Raw genomic sequence first — 18,056 nt, forward strand, 5'->3', positions numbered from 1 at the left:
GAGGGCACTGCACATATCCTAGACAGACACCTTAGCATATTATAGGATTAGAGGTAATTCCAGACTCTTCTGACCTATCCTGAATAAGGTTACAGCCTTGTGCAGTGGCAGAACTACTATGGGTGCAGCTGCCATAAAGCCTGGAGAGGGGTAAATGCCAAATCAACACACCCAGGGCGCCAGACCACGCATGCTTGGAAGAGTCTCTCTCTCTCATTTCAGAATAAACACATTTTGCTATGGAGTCCGGTGATGAGCTGCTTCCCAGGGCCTTCTGCTCTTATATGGTCAAATTACACTTTTTTTGACCTAGAATATATTTGTAATTTACAGTAAGGCGTCTATTATCTTAAGGACACACATAGGGGTATTCAATTAACTGCGGGGTTTACCCTGTGCCTAGTTGCCATGCCAGAGCAATTCAATTAGCGGGGATTACCCCATGCGCAAGCCCTCGCAGTCGGACTAAACCTCACAGCTCATGGATGTGCGAGGTAAAGTCTGCGGAAAAACCACAAAATCGGGCTCGCGCGTGGGGAAAAAAAACATTGATTCTGCAATCTACGCAGAATCAGTGAGTTTTCGCGTCTGAGTCCCGATTTTACGGCACGGGAAAAAGGCTATTTAATTGAATAGCCTCTTCCCTGCGCCGTGGGGATATTTGCCGGTAACTAGTCGTGGTTGAAACTCCACGGCTAACTGAATACCCAATAGCCCTCCAGCCGATCGGCAAACCGCAAGGTAGTTTCAACGAGGAATGGGTATGTAATGTTGGCTATCAGGATGCCTCCTGTCAGAATACCAACAGCGGCATCCCGATGGTTGGTATCCCGACAGGGTCGGGTAAGTATACTTACCCTCCCTTCTTGTAGCCTAATCCTCCCTGTTAGTGCCTAAACCTAACCCTCCCCCAAAACCTAACCCCGCTACGCTTCCTAAAACCTAACCTTTCCCCTCCCCCCATGGCTAACGCTAAGGGCGCCCCGGACTAACCTCGGTCTCATAACTACATCCCTTTCACATACCCTGCAAGCCAAATACATGTGCCACATGGCAGCAATGGTACTGCGCCCTCCGAGTTGCACTCAGGGAGATGGCACCCCTAACACATGCCTTATTTATGGCCCTGATGTCACATGACTACCAGGAGACAAGACCTAGCAGTAAATTATTGTTGTGTAGAACAACACTTGTGTAGCGTCCCCAGCACAACATCTCTCCCCTCAGGGAAAGCTGACTGGTGGGTGAGAACAGGAGTACTCTCGTTTCTCGCATCCGCCTGCCTCCGTGTCCAGTTAAGTACATACAGTGGCGATGCCCGAGAAGACACGTTGCCCTCACTGCCCGCTACAAAAATGGCGACATCTGGAACGGCGGACGCAACGTCACCCTCGGCCGCGGTCAAATCAGCACCGCCCGACCCTGCCACCAGCCCGTGACGTCAGCCGCCCAAGCCCCGCCCCCGCCTCCCTGAGTCTATATAAGGACCCCCTCCTCTGCAGCCGGCCCCGGCTGGCTTGATCCTGTCTGACTGACTCCCTCCATTACACGCAGGCAGCAAGCACAGACAGACCCGCTTCCCAGGCTACATACCCCCCGGTGACGGATATAGCTGCGACGCCGCTGAGCCGATTCCCGTCCGCGCCCCTACCCGGGCATATGGCAAGAGCCGCCTCTGTGTTTTCTACCTTGGGCCCCCACACCACTCTTTAAAAATTCCGCCAAAAAAGAGAAGACGATTCCCCAAATCCTTTGGGCCGTTACCTCACGTAAGTACCCGGATGGGGTAGAAGGCTTGGGGGGGGGGGGGGTGTTGTATGAGGGTGCTGCGCGTGACCCCCGGGGTTATTACTTGGCGTGAGCGCGCCTGGCAGTGGCGGTGGGGGAGGTCGTCACGTGACGGCTGGCTGGTAGGGGGCGGAGCTTTGCACCCTTGACAATGCGGGAGATTCAAAGGCTCCAGCCTCTATAGTGTTGCTGGGACTGGGCTACTGCTGCTATCCCAGGGTCTGCCTGTAGGGGCAGTCTTGTAGCGTGACTTAATTGTCCAGCACGCCCCCCTATGTGCTTGCACAGTGGTCAGTCATGCTGGGTATATAGGGCTCAGTCACAGGGTCTCCAGAACACTTTATATTCTCGTTTTATATAGCTCCTTCCATGGAATAAGAGGGGAAATCTGCATCTGCTGCACTTCTACTACAGCTTCTGTAACAGGGTTACCCAAGCTGATGCGCCCAGGTAGTAGCCGGGGTTCTCAGTGGTTTCAGTGAGCTCTTCACCCTCCCTGTGGCTTATTTTGTGCTTTATTGAATATTCGTTTTAGTTATGGAATGCTGCTTTATGCATTCTTAATGGATTTAGGTTATGGTACTAAAATAGAGCAGCAGGACCCACCTGTGAATGAGGGCACTTTCCCTTTACAGCTGCCGGTCTGTGTTATCCGGGGTTAGATTACGCTGAATATTGCGTGATCCGTCATGGAGAACTTGCCAAAGTGTAATGACTGTATTGCACCATGATTTCAGAAGCTTAGTGTTGCTTGTATTTTGTTTCCAGGCTTTGAATTAGGAGTGTTTGCAGCTTTGTAATATTGTGCAGTATTGCTCTGGTCAGGATAATGAGTTAATGTAATGTTTTATTGCATAATCTCATGTGGAATCTGAAAGGTGATCATCATGGACGGTCTGAACATTTCTCTTAAATAGTGGTTGCAGCTTCAAGGTCACTAAAGAGTTTTTAATTGAATGCAATGTGCTTTTCTGAAATGTGATATCGCAGGATGGTGCAAGGTACTGTATATGGTGTGACAAAGGTCGGTGGCACACCTGCCATTGTATTGCCCCCTTATGCTGGCCATAGTGCGATTTCGTGCCGATTGCATGATTATAGATGCATCGTATGATGCATTGTGTGGATATCGTGTAGTATTTAGGTAGGGATACGATCCAATGCGCGCTCCTTCTGCTGTTCTATCATATGTTCTGATCAGACGTGCAGTCCATGTTATCCGTCGTAATCCTATGCAGATCGTGGCGTGTATTATCGCATGCGATACATTGTGCATCCGACTGTCGGAGCGGTATCATTTGAGTGACATTTTCCTCTATTTAAGTGTGTTTTTGCTGAGGCACACGATCGATCGTATCACGACCAGTCATATAGGGGCGAGTGATCATATGTCAGATCGTATGTACATCGTGTCAAAAAAGCACCAGATCGTATGGCCGGGGCTGCCGGGTAGTTCAAGGGAAACCATATGATGAATCGCATCTTATGCTGGTCGTACTAGTGTATGGCCAGCATAAGAGCGGTATTCAATTGTTTTAGCGCGCCTGGTCTTGCGTCTAAAGTGGCAGGAAATTGCGGGGTGCTATTCAATTGATGCCAATGTTCGCCTCAATCGCGCCAAAAGATGTCTGGTTTAGCTGCGTAAACATACTACACTTGCCAAAAGTGCTGGGCGCGATTGTGAAGTGCCGGTTGGGCGCCCAAACTGGTCACTTTTCGCGCATTTCAGCTCGCACCCTTCTGTATGTGTGGACTGAAATGCTGATGCCGGCAGCTGATCGCGCTGGACAGGAGAAACATTTGAATAGCTCCGTCGGGAGCGAAGGGTGGCTGAAACAATTGAATTCCGCCCTTTGTGTTCACTCTGGTTCACCTGTCCATCTAAAATAGGTGATTGAGTCAAATGCTAAACTCGGTATATGGTTTCCTAATCCATTATGGTGCATATCCACTACCCGAGATTAATGCAAGATTACGACATCGTAATCGTGCAATCGCTCATTAATCGTGCACTACAATGTCGGAAACTACCAGCAATGCGCGCTCCCGCTGGCCGTTTCCGACATCAATCATCGAGTGACCATGCCGGTCAATCGGTCGATAACGACAGATTGGGCACGTTCACACATGATGGAGGGTGTCTACACTGAACGACAAATCGTTCAGTGTAGGCACTGCAGAGGCACAGCAACGACTGTACGATCACAATGTTCTAATCGTATTGTCGTGCTGCCATCGCCTAGTGGATGTGCAGCTTAGACTGGCTCATAGTACACACATTGGGCCACACATCTGTATCGATTGGACTTGCTGAATGCTAAATATTTTAGTTTTGTATTAGTGTATATTGTATCGCCATGCAAAATAGAACACACACGGCGGTATTCAATTGTTGCGCCCGACAGGAGCTATTCAATTCTTTCGCCTGTCAGGCGCGATCAGCTGCCTGCTCACCATTTCAGCTCGCAGCCCCAGAGGGGGTTTGAGTTGAAATGGGCGAAAAGTGCCATGTTTAGGCGCTCAAACATCACTTTTCGCGTTTGCGCCCAGCACTTTGGTTGGGGGAAGCTGTTTTACGCGGCTAAGCCCGATCACTTTGGGCGCGATCAGCGTGAAAAACTGCAGCAATTGAATAGCTCCCCGCCATCTCCCGTCACTTTAAGAGATCGTGCGCGCTATAACAATTCAATACCGCCCATAAAGCATAACACTTTAGTGCTAGGTTTCACCACCATATATTTCATGTATTCCTCTGTGCTTGTTCCCTCTTCAGTAAAGCAGTGCCTCTTTATCCCTGGTACATTTCACATGGTGCCTCTTTATACAATCACATAGCAGTCCAGTGCCCATGAATGGATGTGAGCTCCAATGTGCAATGCAGCATTATGCTGGCAGGCCGGCGTGTTTGTATTAAGCACATGTCTCCGTACGGTCCTAGTTGCTAGGGTACTTTTGGTCTACTTGGCAGTCTAGACAGGATGGTAATTGGTTTACCAACTGGTAACATGTTTGCGGAGCACGTTTAGGCTTTGATGAAGGAGCTTATGATCAGACTGATGTTTGCCGTGAATCATTCTTTCTGTAATGCAGTTGTGCTAGGGCTTCGTTGAATGTCCTATTGCAGTTGTAACAGTTATAAATGTGGGTTATTATAATACCCTGGTGTGTCCGAATGCTGTTCTGGCAGTTTTGTCATCTAGAATTGCCTGCTACGTGTTAGCGTTATCTGCTGTGCACCTTTGGCAGAGAAAGGGTTATTCTAGGAAGCGGAGATGGCCGGACAATCCACCCAAGTCTTGCCCTGCTTTGGCGCCGGGCAGATCCTCTATTCTTTCATCACTCCGGGCTGTGTGCATGCCGCCGGTGTTGGTGGCAACAGTGCAAACGGAGGGAGTGCAGGGTGGGGTGAGGGATTTCTTTCCGGTCTGGACCAGCCCAATCTAGTTTTCACTTCTTCCTGTCATTAAATGAACAATATACTCTGCTCTTGTTGGGTTTCACTCTCAGTCTGACGGGCCGGGGAGACTGCCTTGTCATGCACCACTCAGACGTCCAGCACAGCTATGGCATCTGACTTTTGTAAATGCCCGAGGTAACCAAATTGCTCGCTCAGTAACCTTTGCAGTAGTTTATATTGCTTTCATCTGTATTCAGGAAGGTTTTGTCAACTGTCGGCGGCCTAAAAGCATTTTAGACAATGGAGCATGTTGCATTTTCAAAACTTCATCCGAATGTACTTGATGGAAAACCTGACTGGCTGCTGCTTATATTGCTTTCTGCAATTCATGTTAATCCCTGCACCTGAGGACTTATACTGTCCTGTTAGTGGTTGCTGCTGTCAGACTTCTTGCTGACTGAGGTGCGGGTCTAGTTTCTAAACACTGTATAACATCGGTGTAGTTGACACTAAGCGAGTCCTAGGATTCTGGAAGCTGTACACAGTCCGGGCACTTCAGAGCTCACATCCATCTGCTCATTTAGTTTGGAGCAATGACCTCTGACAGCACTGTCGATGCTTCTATTGCTGCCTATGTAACTGCTGTGCACGCTGTTTTTCTGCAAACTCCCCACTTCATACTCAGCCTTTGGCATCAGATGGTTTGGTGTTTTGTTTTTTGCTATTTTGAATATACCTCTTACTACTGTGAAATGTGCCGAAAAATAAATTTGTTTGGTTTTAAAGGTACTTTGATGCAATCGATTTAATGTCTAAAATAACTATTGAACAGCTTTTGTTCTAATCAAGGATATTTCATATCTTTGGTATTGTTCCGGTGCTTCATTTGCATCCTGCTATCTTTCCATACAATGTGTAACCTTGCTAAGATGACTCGTGAGGACTGCTTTCAGTATTGTTCATATCCATGACAATGGCTGGTTACCAGTCCGATTTATCTGTTCCCCGGGTAGTGTCTTTCAGAGGATTATGCAAATTTTTTTATTTACCTTTTCAAATGTAAAGTTTCCCCAAAGCTTTGAATTTCTATAGAAATGTGCAGACTATATAGGCTTCTTGGGTCGCCTGCTATTTTAAATGGGAAATTAGAATAACTTTATTTGTGCTGATCTTGAAGCACATAATTGAAAGTCTTCTTCAATCCAGATAGACATCAATTTAAGGGGTATATGTTTCAAAGCTTGATGTGAGTTAAAATTGTGAAATATATCACCAACCAATCAGCTTCAAACTATCTTTTCTTAAACACAGCCTGCATAATGTAAGTTAGAAGCTGATTGGTTGGTGATGTATATCTCACAATTTTATCTCACATCAAGCTTTGATACATATGCCCCTAAATACGAATATCGCAGATAGTTGTCCATGTTTTGAGATTTACAAGTGGTAACCTCACAACGCTACACATCTGCTGGCCATACACCTGCACGATTTCGGGCCGATTGCCCGATTTTCGACAGGTCATAAGATGGATTTTGTGAAAATCGTGTATTTTTTTTTTAGTAAGATACGATCCGATGCGCGCTACCGCAGCTCCTATAATCGGATCTTATGATCAGATGTGCAGAACATCTTGTCCATCGTATCGTGTGTAGATTGTTTCATTTATTTTGTTCATACGACCCATCGTGCGGAAATTCAAGTCATTTCAGTGACTGTTTCCCAATGAGCGCGTGAAGCACAGGAAACTGTATATCCTTACAGTTATGATTAGCGTTATGGTGCATATGTATCAAAGCTTGATGTAAGATAAAATTGTGAAATGTATACCACCAACCAGCTCCAAACTATCATTTCTTAAACACAACCTGCAGAATGTAAGTTAGAAGCTGATTGGTGATATATATCTCACAATTTTGATACACATTCCCCTAAATGCGGTCTCTTATTCCTTATACAAACTCAAGCTTTCACTAGAAGTTGCTGTGATCTCTTGAGGGCTGAAACCTATACAATAAGTAAAAAGCTCTTTGCTGTTGCTTCTGACAACTCAGATACTCACAATGTGCAGTGGCCAGATAGCAGATTCCTGGAATAGTTGTCAGCCAGCATTACAAAATGTCATTGAGCAAAGGAGAATTATATGTATACACAAACATATACACACATATATGTATATATATATATATATATATATATATACACGTGTGTATGTATATCTATAGCCATGTACAAACATTGGCACTCAGATACAAAAGCAGCCTCCTTATCATAAAATTATATATACAGTGCCTTGCAAAAGTATTCACCCCCTTGGCTTTTTACCTTTTTTGTTGCATTACAACCTGTAATTTATTTATTTTTTTAATCTGAATTTTATGTGCTGGATCTGCACAAAATAGTCTAATTTGGTGAAGTGAAATGAGAAAAATATATATAAAAAAGAATCTTTATAAATAAAATTCTGAAAATTGGCATGTGCATATGTAATCACCCCCTTTGCTATGAAGCCCCTCAAAAGTTCTGGTGCAACCAATTACCTTCAGAAGTCACATATTTAGTGAAATGAAGTCCACCTGTGTGACATCTAAGTGTCACATGATCTGTCAGTGTTCCCTCTAGCTCCGGCGGGAGGCAGAGCGCCGGAGCTAGAGAGGGCATGCGCGCGCCGAAGGCGCACGCGCGACCGAGAAGGGGGCGTGGTCATCGGAAAAGGGGGCGTGTCTATAAGACACGTCCCCTTTTCGTCACTCTTGGGGGCGTGCCCGGCACTTGCAGACACGCCGGGCAGCTCCCAAGCCCTGCAGACAGGGAGAACAGATGCCGGGCGCATGCGCCCGGCGTCTATTCTCCGGCGGTGACCGGGTCACCGCAGTGTCCTGCGAGTGAGAACGGCTCCCGCAGGCTGTGAGGCAGGGCGCTTTTTGCCCTCCTCCTGGAGGGCAGGGTGCTTTTTGCCCTCCAGAAGGAGGGCAGGGCGCCGCACCCCACTAAAACAGCCTAGCGGGAACGCTATGTCAGTATAAACGCACCTTTTCTGAAAGGCCCCAGAGGCTGCAACACCACTAAGCAAGAGGCACACACCATGAAGACCAAGGAGCTCTCCAAACAAGTCAGGGACAAAGTTGTTGAGAAGTACAATTCTGGGTTGGGTTATAAAAAAATATCCAAATCTTTGATGATCCCCCAGAGCACCATCAAATCCATCATCAAATGGAAAGAACATGGTACCACAACAAACCTGCCAAGAGAGGGCCACCCACAAAAACTCAGACTGGGCAAGGAGGGCATTAATCAGAGAGGCACACAGACACCAAAGGTAACCCTGAAGGAGCTGTAGAGTTCCACAGCAGAGACTGGTGTATCTGTGCATGTGACCACAATAAGCTGTACACTCCATAGAGCTGGGCTTTATGGAAGAGTGGGCAGAAAAAAATCCATTACTAAAGGTGCATACACACGTAAAGATTTTCTGTCCAACCATTAAACTAGTTGATTGGTTGGAATGAAAATCTGGTAAGCTATGAAAGCAAATGACAATCAGCAATTTGCTCCCAAACGCCGGAAAATGGACCAAAACTGTTGTTTGTTAAATGTTTGATCTAAACAATTTGTTCAAACTTGTCTGACGACCATTTTCATCTGTTTTCTGGCATTTAGGAGCAAATTGCTGATCATCAGTTACTCCCATACGTTACCAGATTTTCATTCCAACAAATCAACTAGTTGGATGGTTGGACAGAAAATCTTTACATGTGTATGCAGCTTTAGTGATAAAAATTAGAAGACACGATTTGAGTTTTCCAAAAGGCATGTGGGCGACTCCCCAAATGTATGGAGGATGGTGCGCTGGTCAGACAAGACTATAATTGAACTTTTCGGCCACCAAGGAAAACGCTATGTATGGCACAAACCCAACACATCCCATCACCCCAAGAACACCATCCCCACAGTGAAATATGGTGGTGGCAGCATCATGCTGTGGGGATGTTTTTCAGCAGCAGGGACTGGGAAACTGATTTGTCGAGGGAAAGATGGATGGTGCTAAATACAGGGATATTCTTGAGCAAAACCTATTTCAGTCTGCCTGCGATTTGAGACTGGAACGAAGGTTCACCTTCCAGCAGGACAATGACCCGAAGCATACTGCTAAAGCAACACTCGAGTGGTTTAAGTGGAAACATTTAAATGCGTTGGAATGGCCGAGTCAAAGCCCAGATCTCAATCCAATTGAGAATCTGTGGTCAGATTTGAAGATTGCTGTTGACAATAAAAAAACATCTAACATGAAGGAGCTGGAGCAGTTTTGCCTTGAGGAATGGGCAAAAATCCCAGGGGCAAGCTCATAGACTTATTCAAAGCGACTTGCCGCTGTAATTGCCGCAAAAGGTGGCTCGACAAAGTACTGACTAGTTATGCACATTGAAGTTTTCTGTTATGTTGTCCTAAATGTTTGATTCACAATATAAAAAAAACACAACTTCACAGTTGTAGGCATGTTCTGTGAATGAAATGATGCACACCTTCAAACAATCCAATTTAATTCCAGGTTGTGAGGCAACAAAACATGAAAAATACAAAGGGGGTGAATACTTTTGCAAGGGGCTTCAATGAGACACATGAAACAAGTCTTGCTGTGGTCAACGTTTCAATGACTATGTATTTTCGTCAGGGCAAAAAACAAACCTGACTCTCACCATTAAATAGGTGCTCCCCCTTACCAAGTTGGTGCGCTGCCCCCTGCTGGTCCCGTCAGATGGCCCGCTCCCAATGACGTCACCCATGTGTCTTATTGAAGCCTCTGAGTGTCGTGTATACTCTGTTCCTTTATGATAGCATGTCTATGTTGATATGCTGATGCTGGCAACTGGGGAAAGTCATTTATGTCATTAGGGAGTGCTAGACTATTGGATTGTGTGTGTATGTATATATGTGTGTATATGTGTGTGTATATATATATATATATATATATATATATATGTGTGTGTGTGTATGTATATATATATATATATATATGTCAGAAATCCACTGCACTCGCCACTCCTAGATTTGGGGTGCAGACCTGCTCTCGCCATTCCCAGGACTGGGGTGCAAGTGGCCTGTGACCACATTGCTTAAATAAATAAAAACCGAAAACCCAGCACTCACCATGTTTAAACACTCACAATGATGTATAAATAAGTAAATAAATAATGGGGATTTAGTTCATGGATTGATCAATGCATTTAAGCCCGCAGCCCACATCACGGGACCCCACTTTCTGCAGGTCCTACACTATCCGTCACACTGATGGAAACCTGGTAGCTGCTATCACATAGTTTAGACTGAAAAAATGTTACCTGGTTTAAAGCTCACCTGCCAGCTAATGGCTTTTAAAGGTAAGGCAGTCACCTGACATAGCTTCTATCACACTACCAAAAAGACAGCTGACACAGGTTTATTTACTTATTTATACATCATTGTGAGTGTTTAAACATGGTGAGTGCTGGGTTTTCTATTTTTTTATTTTATTTATTTTATATATATATATATATATATATATATAATGTGGCCAAAATTGCGGACAGTCTTTGAAATTTTAATGTTTTTCAACTTCGAATGCTTACAAAAACTGTTACACTTCATGCAGTGCAATGATTCATATATTAAATGAAAGGAAATGTAATGCTGAATTCAACACAATACATGGAGGTCAAATATTTGCATTACAAGGGAAGTTATGCTGTGAAAACAACACTAAGGGTGAAAATCCCTGTGTACTTATGATGTTACTGTCCTATTAGTATTTCGTTGGGTATCCTTTATTTTTCAAGACAGCAGCACAGCGATGTGTCATTGAGCCAACCAATGTTTGGAGCTCTTCCTTCTTTATTATGTGGTGCCATGAGACAATTATAGCCCCAATTTATTGTCTTTTATTGGATGGAAGCCTCAGATGTACCAGTTTTTCAAACTGAACCACAAATGTTCTATGGGGTTCAGGTCTGGGCTGTTTCCTGGCCATCCCAGCACCTGTATGTCTTTCTCCATGAACCACTGTTTGCATATCCGTGCAGTGTGGCAGGGAGCTGAATCCTGCTGGAAAAAAAATGGGGCATTATCCCTGATAAAAGGTAGAAATTTTGGTTGTAGGATGGTGTCAATGTACTTTGTGATGTTCAGTGTGCCATCTATGACATAAAGGCGGCCTACAGCATCTGCTGTCATACATGCCCAGATCATAACACTTGTAGGATTCTTTGTTGTCGCTTGAATGCAAACTGGATGTACCTCTTCCCTGATGCAACGTCTCCGATATTTTCTCCCATCACTACCAAATATCGATATCTTCGTTTCGTCACTCCATCTCACTTGTTTCCACTGACCTTCTGTCCATGCAATGTGTTCTTTTGCCCACTGTATTCATTTCTGCTGCTGCTTTTTATTCAGCAATGGCTTTTTTCGGGGAATCCTACCTTTTAGGCCAACCTCCGTTAGTCTTCTCTGTACCGTTCTTGCACTGACAAAAACACTAGTTGCACTCAGGTCATTGCTAGTGGCCGCAGATGACATCCATCTGTCCCTGACGCAAATTTGTTTTATTCTCTTAACAGCTGTTGTGCACTTTTTCCGGCCTTTTCCTTCTTTGTTTTGTATAGATTGTGTTTCCTGATAGCGTAAACAAAACTTTCGTACTCCTGATTATTGTCACATTCCCACCAACTTCTCTCGCAAATTGCTGCATACGATAAAACCATTTTCACGTAACACCACAATCCTGGATCTCTTCCTGGGTGACCAGTCACCACTTTGCCTGGACGACATTGTTGTATTTATTTCTTATACCGTCAATAGCACTAAACAATACTCACAAAAATCCAACCGTAATTGCACTTCAGTAACCAACTTTAGTCTGCAAAATGAAACAGCCAAACTGACCTTTCCCAGCTTTGAACATGACCTTGCACCTGCTCATAAACGACAGCTGATTGGTCCTCAGAACGACGATTCCGATTGGATGGTAGTAGTTGTTACTACAATCCGCTTCTTGAATCTCACGCATCTGTGCTGCTTTGTCTGACTGTAAGTAGTAGTTTCCCTTGTAATGCAAATATTTCACCTCTGTTTGTGTTGAATTCAGCATTACATTTCCTTTAATTTGATATATGAATCATTGTACTGCGTGAAGGGAAAATTTTTATAAGCATTCAAAGTTGAAAAACATTAAAATTTCAAAATATCTGCAATTTTGGCCACCAGTGTGTGTCTGTGGATAGGGATATAGATATATATATTAGATATATATTATATAGATAGATATATAGATATAGATATTTCTTTTTTTCTATCTACACTGGTGGCCAAATTGCTGACATTTTGAAATTTGAATATTTTTTCAACTTTGAACGCTTATAAAAACTGTTTTCCTTCACGCAATACAATGATTCATATATCAAATGAAAGGAAATTTTCTTACCTGCCAATGTTTTCTTCTGCTGGATCCTCTCTTCTTGCTCAGTCCTCACTGAGTTGGTGTTGGGACGTGATGATGTCATGCCCAGCATTCAGTAAGGAGGAGCAGGACTGTGTCAGGCACTGTGCTGCCTGCTGCTCCTCAAGCATTCGTGAGTCACAGTTTGAGAACCTTTTGGTTTCATGCTTAGTCTGATGTTTCAGACAATGGGGTAGATGTATTATAGCGGCACTTAACGTGCCGCTATAACGCTTCCCGCTTCGCCTCTTTACCGAGGCGAAGCAGGAAGCACTACCGATGAGATGTATAAACATCTCATCGGCCGGAGAGGGGGAGCGTTAACTCTCCCCTCCGGCGCTACCCGCTAGAGACAGCAGCGCATCAGCCTAGTGCTGATGCCCTGTCTCTCTCTCCCGGCCGGTTCCTCTGAGCATGTGCGGGATCTCGCAAGTATCGCGAGATCCCCGCGTGGAGCCGGCAGCCGCTGCAGCAGGGACAGCGCTGTCCCTGCTGTGGGGATAGGCTAATGCCAGGCTGTAGCTGTCGATAACGACAGCTACAGCCGGCCGAACGGTCATGCGTTATGACCGTTCGTACATGGCCCTGCCGTCAGTGCCCCTATCATTTACCGCCCGGACCCCCGATCATACATCGGGGAGAAGCGGTATCGGCGCACATAACGTGCTCTGATACCGTTTCTGGGCTTTGTACATCTCCCTCATTGTTTGATCTTTTCTCAAGATGACACATTCTGAAACTTTGGACCATGCGTGTAACTTCAGAGTCTGATTATTTTTAATACCCGGAGCTTTGTCTTCTCTTTTGGAACTTTGTATGCTAATATCTATGGAGGGCAACACGTTTTAAGCTAGCAGGTGTATCCTTCCAAAATGAGTCTCGATATATATGTATAGAGATATATAGAGAGGCCATGATTCAAAGCAATGCTCCCGGGGCTATTCAAATCAGTGCGCTGTTTGGGCCGACTAAAGGGTGCAAGGAGAAATCAGACTAAACCGGCATTCGGTTATGGCTTAGTGTGGTGCTAACAGCCTCATGGGCCACACTGTAGTAAGAGAATGGCGGTTCTTACGATTAAACACCCAGGTTAAGCCGCGAGAACAGGCATTCTCCGATTTAGCACACTGAATTGAATAGCTCCGAGAGCTCCCTCCCCGAGGCTGTTCAGCTTTGAATTGGATTGTGGATATATATATATTTTCATGGTACAATTTTTTTCTTTCACTGATGCAATAGAAATCTTGAACGTGGGTTAAAACTTTTTCCTTAGCTGCATGTATTTCCTTCAAGGGTTCTGGGCTGCATATTGTAACTACGTCATTCGTTGTTGAGTTACTTTTTCTGTTATAGTCAGTTGCTAACTTTGGACTAATGTTGTAGGACTTTTCCCTTTAATAGTATATTGGTGCTGTGGCGAGCTTGCACCAGGCACCCGTACAGCTGGGATGTCTCCCAATCACCTGCGCTCTCTGTAGCAAGATTTATCTGGCACTGCAGCTCTGGATGCAAACTTACTGCTTTCAGCGGAACAGCTCTCCTCTAATGGTATGAGGGCATGTGAGGCCAGCTTTATCCACGTGCTTTACTAGACTATTCCTCCAGACACTTTCAATATCTGTTCCCAAAGAAGAACCAACAACTCGTGTTTTTGGGATTTCTGTCTGAGAGCTGGCGGGTTAATTACTGGCACAGCCAAATAGATGTAAATCACCTGTGCATAATTAAAGAAATTCCCAAACCACAGCCTTTTAGGAGTTTGGTAACATAGGGAAACGCTCTTCTGTATTAAACTTACTGATTGTAAAGAGTATTAAAGGCTATTTATGGACCCCGGCGGTCCGTCTGCTTAAAATGACAGTTCTAGAATTCCTGTCGTGTTTATTACACTGGTCATAGACTGCAGCAAATGCAGCTCGGTCACAGATGACATCCTTGTCTTGTCACTTGTACAATAAGACTTTGCTACTGATAATGCGGCCATACATGCTGCTAGCTAATAAAGCAATTGTAGGGCTAATTAGCTGCAAATCACCACATGTCTGGGCTGAAGGAAGGGATCTCTGATGTCAGTGACCACATATGTGGTAATCGTCAGTATTGCAGCTCCACCAGTTGCAGTTTCAGGAGTGAGCACATTTAGCAATACATGTCTATAGAAATGTTGCAGAATATCAGACATGGCTGGCTGGCTGCTGCTGGATATGTCAGTGTATGGGCAGCTTAAAGGGGGCCAATATCTTGCATTAAGCATCTTTATTGTCCCTAACAAAACATTAAGAAATGCACTGAGGATGAAGTACCTACTTGCTAGTTTTCTACACTAATGCTGGGTACACTTCCAGATACACTGGCCGATTAATAGATCGGACAATATATCATGTGTGCGTCGGGCAGCGTGTACCAGCGATGTGTGTGAACGTAATCAGTCAGACATATCGCGCCGGTTGTGCTGCACAGCCGATGGCAGATATATCTGCTTACCGTGCAGTGTACAAGCGGTCAGCAGCCGACTGCCCGTATACTTTCTACAGAGATCTTGGGGAGGGGGGCACGACATGACCCATAGCCAGATGACTGATGGTGGTTCAGTGTGTATGAACAACCATCAGTTGATCTGCAGATATCTATTTTAGGTGTGTACCCAGCTTGATGATTGACAGTTGTCGAAGTCGGCATGTATTTTAGGATTAGTTGTCCTTTTATATACTTTATAGTCAGTGAAATTACTATCCATTTAAAGTTTTGCTGTGAATCTTTCTTAAATAATCTAGTTTAGTTTCCCAAACTCCTCCATTACAGTCCAGGTTTAGTACCTCAGTCAATTTGATTTAACCATCTGGACTCGTGGATATCCTTAAAACCTTGATTTAATGGTGGAGTTTGGGAAACTGATCTAGTTCAAATACCACTATTTAACTATGGCTGGGTACACACTGGAGCGGCGGGCATTTGTTCCGACATTAGAACGAATGGCCGTGACCAGTGATTGTGCGTTCACTCTGGACGACTTTAATGAACAATAGAACGATCACCGTTACGTCCCTTATTAACAATGCACTGGGCGCTAGTGATATTGCTAGGTTTGATGTGCGGCACGTCAAACCTGGCGATTGTGGGAGCGTGCAATCGCCGGTACACACTGAAAGATACAGGCGATTTTGTCATTCCAAAACGGCAAATCACCCCGACATCGTCCAGTGTATACCCGGCTTAGGTTACTCACTCATGTCGTCTGATGCAGTGTATATTATGAATTTAAGAATAACCAATCAGGTCATAGACATTTAAGACATTGGATAACTGAACATAGTTATATCATAACAAAGTAAGAATCTTAAATCCGTTTCAAATGCTCTTCAAAATACTAGGGGGTCTATTTACTAAGCAGTGTTAGGAGAAGTGAAAAGTGATAAGGTGCCAGCCAATCAGCTCCCAACTGTCATTTTTCAAACACAGCCTGTGAGATGGCAGTTAGGAGCTGGTTGGCTGGTACCTTGTCACTTTTCACTTCTCCTAATACTGCTTAGTAAATAGACCCCTAGATCATAATAGACCCTTCCCTGGACTGTGAAGGCAGGCACCCATTTCTCCTGTATGACCTTTATATTTGTGGTAATGGGTGCACTATTGGTGAGCACTGCAAGTTTTAGTTACGCTTACATGCATAAAGTTTCAATATAATGTTCATATATCTGATTTTGTTGGGGAAAACACAAATGGTAAACAAACATAATTCTATTTTCTTTCTTCACAATGAATTCCTTTACTTGTTCTTGGAGTATAATGGTGTAACGGGATGTCTACATCAGTCACCTTGAGAGAGTAAAGCAATAGACCACCACAAGGGATCGATACAGATTTAAAGATGGTTATTATATAGGGAATGGCATCCAATACTGGAAGTATGGTGTAGCGAAGCATTTTACCGTAGTCATTTTGTTTTCCATGTATCATATAAAGCTTTCTTATTAAAGGATAGTATATCTTTTATCTTGCAGGGCGGATTTTCTTTCAAAGCGTACAACTACCCAGCGGGACTAGGAAAAGCGCTCTATAGGGAGCAGTTCGACTTCAACGCGGAGCCACCTTGGCAGCCTAGCTGATGATAGGAGGTTCCATCTCCTAACTTGTCCATGTAAGTTTCCATCTTTCCTGTCCGGGGATTTTCTAATGGAGTTTATAAGAGGCACAAAGTGGATATACTCTCTAGTTGATGTGTACAGTTATTGCCATTTCATGCATTCATCTTTCGTACAGTTATTGAGCTTATACCATGACAAATAGCTGCCACATGATTCTATCCTCAGGATAAACTGAAGTTAGACAGTGTCATGATCTGGATAGTGCTGATTGTCATGTGCTGTTAACACCCAGGAGCTCACCTGTTCATGTACATGACTCCAGGGAGTAACATTTTGCTGTAGGAGCAAGGAGCACTGGTGTTAATACTGTGAGGAAAAATAGATTTAATTAAAACCAACCTATTCATACAGCGTTCTGGCTACATACTGCTGCTGCTTGTCAGTATCCCTGTCATGCAGAGCTACTGCTCAGATAGTCATGCTGCAGATGCGACTGGTCCGTTAATGACGTCGTCTAGTTACAGCATCTTTTCACGCAATTCTTTTGGTATTCACAAACCACTTCATGCTGCTTTTCGAATGCACACTGGCAAAATCACTTGTTATATTATGATCTTCCTCAGTCAGCCATACGTGACTAGTGCCGGGTGTACTTACCAGTACTGTTAAAAGTTCATGGTTTGTGTTGCTTTTTAAAATGAATGTAATTGGTGAAGGAAACCTGAGGCAGCAGCCATGTGTTATACGGTGAGCGGCAGGTGCGTGTTCGGTTCATCTCGTACATTGGTAATATATACGGCATGCTCCTGTAGCATGGCGCATTCCAGTCCGTGATCCCAGATTGTCCTGCAGGTAGCATGGCTGGACAGCAGTCCATAAACAAGGACTACATCTGGGCAGTTTAACTATTGGCCACCAATCGTATGAGAGATTACAACTGGCTCCCATGTCAGTTTGTGCAGCATTTTGGGGGCACACCTCGTGAGATCTATGAAACTCCATCAAAGTGCTAGCAAGGTAGAACCCAAGGAACAACTAGTCTTACCATCCAGGTTTTATGCACACTTCATAGGAAATGGTGGACATGTACGTTGCCAAATTGTCTAAGTACAGTCATTTCCAAATATATGAGCATTATGTTGTGAGTCTATTTACATTTGCTCTATAAATAAGTCATGAATTTGTTCAGTAGGTTATTTGACAGTCATTGTTCTAGTATACAAGCTAGTCACAATACAGACAGCCTGCGATTGTTAATGTGCTTGTGTTAATTGCTGATGTGTCCTGCATGCATAGAGTACCACCGGGGATAAGG

At 44.4% G+C, this 18,056-nt stretch overlaps 1 protein-coding gene across 3 annotated transcripts in view; it reads left to right on the forward strand.

The window, feature by feature from the left end:
* The first annotated feature begins 1,485 nt into the window (after positions 1-1,485).
* The window catches only part of AZIN1 (antizyme inhibitor 1), a 37,143-nt gene continuing 20,572 nt past the window's right edge, over positions 1,486-18,056 (forward strand). The window contains exons 1-2 of one of the 3 annotated variants that reach the window (XM_088442665.1): positions 1,486-1,769; positions 16,658-16,794. The gene's annotated coding sequence lies outside the window, so the exon portion shown is untranslated. Of the gene's footprint in view, positions 1,770-5,300; positions 5,381-16,657; positions 16,795-18,056 lie in introns of those variants that run through there. The other 2 variants (XM_088442663.1, XM_088442664.1) reach the window with 2 other exon arrangements.

This window comes from Taudactylus pleione, unplaced genomic scaffold, assembly GCF_031769625.1.
Source record: "Taudactylus pleione unplaced genomic scaffold, aTauple2 ptg000314l, whole genome shotgun sequence".
Taxonomy (NCBI): domain Eukaryota; kingdom Metazoa; phylum Chordata; class Amphibia; order Anura; family Myobatrachidae; genus Taudactylus; species Taudactylus pleione.